Below are 4,968 nucleotides of genomic sequence, written 5' to 3'. Positions count from 1 at the left end.
ACCACCTTCAGTCTGGTCCTCAGCACCTTTGGGCCTTCACCCTGGCACCCAACTCAGTGGTAGCATTCCTCTCTTCATATACTACAGAGATTCAACAGCGTGCAAATCCACATCCTTCCTAAAAGGTACCTTTCACTCCGGATGGCATAGTTTTAGATCATAATCCCTCCTTTCCTGCATTTTGTACACTTGAGCATCGACCGATGGCCTCGGTCTCAGGCAAAACCATTTTCTAGAAGATGTGAGGAGTGGGGCTTGAATATAGAATGTATCACCATCCCCTCTTGCATGATAAATAGCTGTTATGGTCATTTATCGTTCCCACATTCCAAGGTCTAAAACTGCTTTACAGATGTTCTGAAGCCCGGCTTCCTAACATCTGTGCAAGCAAGCCTGGGCGCACAGTTACCAGCTCCATTTTGCAGATGAGAATAGTTATGGGAGGCCCAAGGGGCAGTGACTTGACATTTTTAGGGCGTTGTGATTATACTTTATTGCCCTTTACTCCTGGCACGCGGGAGCAGAGGTAAGCACGGTGTCAGCGTCCGGCACAAGTCATTCTATAAAGTCAGAAAGCACTGGAAACAGTACCCAGGAGTTAAGGATTTCCTAGATCAGGTTGCGTTCATTATTTTTCTGAGTGAAGGGGTGTGCACATAATCACAGATATGTAGATAGACCCAGAAAATTCAGAGCACAAAAGCGTCCATGGCTGTACAAGCCCAGACAATGCAGCTGCATGGTCATTGTTTTTTTCTTTTTCTTTTCAGTGCTGGAGCAGAGCAGCCCGCTCTACCTCTCTGGGTTCTTGGCATGCTGACCTCAATCCAGGGTGCTGCCAGAAAGGCATGGTCCCTTCGAAAGGCCCATTTGTCTTCTGGGCCTCTAGCATCTCTAAGGACTATGAAGTAGGACTTACTCTTGCTACATATTATTGGAGTCTCTCCAACTAGGAATTGGGGGGAGGTGATATAACATTATGCTGGGATTCAATATCAACACTTCAAAGATAGTTGGACTTTCTCTTTTTTTTCTCTAAATGAAGTCTATTACCTTGAGGCATCTCCTGAGATGTGGTTGTCGGTGGTCTATATGAGCACTGAGAACTTAAAAGGCCAGATTTGGGTTGCACTGTGCAGATGGTTGGAAAACCACATTAACCCATGTCCCAAGGTGAAATAGCAAAGTTCCCTGAAAGCATTGGGGAAAACGCCCCACTTCTAATTATTTTTCTCCTTCTCCCTCCTCGCGGTCCTTAGTACTCACACTGCACGCCAACTGGAGGTGCCTTCTCAAAGAGGTTGCACGCCTCTACTTCCCTACGTCATGAACCTGTCTCGTCCAGGCCCGCTCTGCAAGGCAGACCCTCTTCTATCCACAAGGGGAAGGCAGAGGGCCCCACCTCCACAGGCTGGGGAAAGTCCCCAGGCACTTGGTCACTCTTCAAATAGGCTGAATCTGGGTGTCACATCAGACCTCAACAGGGCAATAAGCCTGGGATCTGGGTCTGTGCCACTACTTCCTAGGAATCAGTGACCGTCTGGAATTGAAGAAGCCATTTACTTTTTTACTAAGAAGAAACCGTTCCCAGATTTATCACCTACTGGCAGTTTGAATGCTGAATGCCACCTGCACACACATCCCCACCCCAGGCCTATGGATTAAAAGTTGGTGCCACTGGGAGGTGGTGGGACCGTTAGGAGACAGACTGTATGTAGGAAGAGGTTCTCTGCTCACGGGGAGTGCACTCTTGAAGGAGATTGTGAAGCCGTGGCCCCCTCCTCTTCTTTCCTAGAAATAAGGTGTGTGGTTTGTGTCACCACACAGTCGCCGCTACTGCCATCCCAAGGAGCCCACTCAGCCACGGACCCAGACCTCTAAAACCATGAGGCCAAGTCAACCTTTTCCCCCAGAAGCTTGTTATCTGGCCTTTTCTAGCGGTGACAGAAAGCTAAGAGACCTGCCTTCAGGCTGTGTGCCGCTGTGACAGTGAGAGCTCTTGTTGCTAACCCACAGTCTGAACGAGAGTCTTACGGAAACTTAGACCCCTTTCTAGGACGTGCGACAACTGCGCTCTTTCCCTCGGGAGTCTGGCTGGGCATCATCACAGGGCTGTTCTTTGAATCCATGCTCCACAATGTACTGTATTTATTAAGTTGTAAACACAAATTTGTAAAAATGAAATACTTAGAATAGCCTCATCTCCATGGTGTGTGGGGTTTTTTTTTTTTTTTTTTTTTTTTTTTACCATCTCTGGTGTTTTTATTGATCCTCTATCTCCTTTAGTTTTCACTCAAATATTTCTTCCTAACTCATTTTAAAATCTTCTCTTCCTTTTTTTTTTGGAGAACATCATTCGTGAGTGCTTTATTTTTATCTTCACCACTCCCACTTCCAGCCAGCTCCTGCTCTGACCCCCAAGAATGCTCTCTTCTGACCAATTTTTTTCTGGGTGAGGAAGGCATTAGGCTTCTTTGAAGTAACACTGGGGAGGGGGCTACTTATTTTCAGTCTTTGTTTCTACCTCCCCTGCATCTTCCGAGTGCTGGAGGAAGTCTGCTTTAACCCAAAGAACAGGCTGAGTGTTCCTCCAAGGAGAATGCTGGATCCTGCAAACAAGGACACAGAAACTATTACCTGGTCCATGTTTGGCATTACCAAAGCCCCCCGTTATTTTTTGGTAATCAAAAGGACATATTTTTCTGCTCTCGGATGGAGCAGGATTTTTGAAAGGAAGCCATCAGTGGTTTCATCACTGTACCCCGAAGCACACATTTCAGAATTGAAATTGCCTCTTGTTCTTTGTGAGTTACAAAACAAACACAGAGGTCAAGGGCTTCATTTTCTGGCAGTCTTAGCACCCTGATCCTCTTGTCCAGGACTTACTCACAAGGCTTTGGGTGAGGGGAAACTTTCTAACTTAGAACCTGTCAATAAACCAGCTTTGACTTCTTATGACAAGCTGTTAAGAATGTTTCTATGTTACAATGAAAGAAAGAAAGAAAGAAAGAAAGAAAGAAAGAAAGAAAGAAAGAAAGAAAGAAAGAAAGAAAGAAGGAGGGAGGGAGGGAGGGAAGAAAGCAGCTTAATGAACATGCTTATATGCCTGATGAGAAAAACTTTTCTAGTCCACAGCTCCCAAAAGGAACCCCCTTGCGTCATGCTCACACTGAGGACCCACTCGTGTCATCTGGAATCACTAAATGGCTGCCTACCATCCCTAACTGCCCTTCTTGTCATGCCATTGTCCCTTACTATTGCCTCTGGCTATCCAGTGAGGCATAAAAGCCAGGTCTTCAGCTATGTGAAGACTCTAGTTTCCCTAAAACGCACATAATAAGTGCTTGGAAATATTTTTCTGGAACTTCCTCTTAACAGTATTTGGCACGTTGGTAACACTGAACGAGCGAAGGTCTCCATGTAGCCTTGCTATGTTGTCTGGCGTGTTAGAGCAAAGCAAAGAGGTATGTGGAATCCTTCTGTGCAAGAGATTGTCCTGGGGAAACACTGGCTTCCTAGGGTCTGGTGATAGAGATGTAGTTGATTCTGTCCACAAAGCTGGTCCACTAAGCTGGAAGCATCCCCCCACTGGTTAGCAGACTGACCGAATGACAGAAGAGAGGAGAAAAAGCCGTGAGAAAGGGAGAGAAAGAAGCAGAAAGGGCATGTCGGAAGGGACCCAAGACTCTAAGATTCCCAGAAGTCAGCACACTGGGTACCCATCACCTCCCACAATGTACATCTTCAAGAGCAGAAGTACACCAGAAAGACAGTCTGCTTTCGACCCCTCCTTTCAGCAGCATCCCCCTGCATCCTCTCCACCCAACCTTTTTCTTTTCTCTCTTTGTTTTCTCCACTGTGTCTATTATTCAATTTTCCAAAAGTTAGAGAGAACCCTACAAAGATGAAGAAGGAAACCCTTTCCCAACTTTGGTCTATACCATGGGACCTGAACAAGTTTTGAGACACAAAGTCATTAACTGCTCACCACCTCTGAGTGTTAAGGGATATATACTACTGGCATCACCCATTTTATAGCCAGAACGACAGAGGCGACCCCAAATTTAGAGACCCTTCCACAGAACCCGAGTCAATAAACAAGTGAGAAGCACACTCCCTCTGGCTCTCCCTGTTCACTTCCAATAGACTCATTTACTGGCAAATGCTTGCTTTGTTTTCCCTCTAATCCCCTCGCCATTAACATGGGAGCCTGGAGAATGTTGGCTTCTTAACAGCTCACAGGACAACAATCCTTGGGAACCCTAGAAAGCAGCATGGCCCCTCAGGAGGGACGATGAGGGGTCAAGAGCATGAGAGGCCGAGGCTGATGACAACAGCCCAGCAGGCACTTGCATGCTCCAAATCTCCTTGACCCGAGCTCCTAGCACACTGGATCTCTGGTCTTAGGTGGTTTGGTTGATCTTCCTTTAGGGTCTGTTGTTTATGATGAGTTTCTAGTCTGAGTGAGAGAAGAATTAGCTTCCAAGGATGCATATATCCCTCGGTTTTGCACTGGGCAAAGCCTCCTATGCTTCTTTTAGTCCTATCTCCTATAATCCAAGTGCCTAAGCAAAGCTAAAGTCTAATCCAGAAAAAAAAAATAAAAAGATAGTGTTTGGTATAGACAAGCCTGTCTCCAAATTCTGACTCTGTCATTCCCTGTAGCTTTAGAACCTGAAGGTATGTCATGTGCTTCTCTCAGGTCCCTGTTCTACCTGATGTAGGCAGGACAATGCCTAGAACAGAAGATTGCTCCGGGGGATGAGCCTGGAAAGTTCTGAGCAGCCCTGACACACGCGGACACAGAATAGGCACGCACTCTTCTCCTGGTTTCCCCAATTAGCTCAAGCATCAGTAGTGCAAACTTGACCCAAAATCTGTCTTGCCCTTTCTCTAGCTGTCACTGATTGCCAACTAACAGGATTCTGCAAGATAAAATAATGTTACTTTAAAAAAGGAAGGAAGGCC

The sequence above is a fragment of the Microtus ochrogaster genome, chromosome 17, assembly GCF_000317375.1.
Source record: "Microtus ochrogaster isolate Prairie Vole_2 chromosome 17, MicOch1.0, whole genome shotgun sequence".
Lineage (NCBI taxonomy): Eukaryota > Metazoa > Chordata > Mammalia > Rodentia > Cricetidae > Microtus > Microtus ochrogaster.
The sequence above is the reverse complement of the archived record's forward strand: the minus strand, read 5'-3'. Positions refer to the sequence as shown.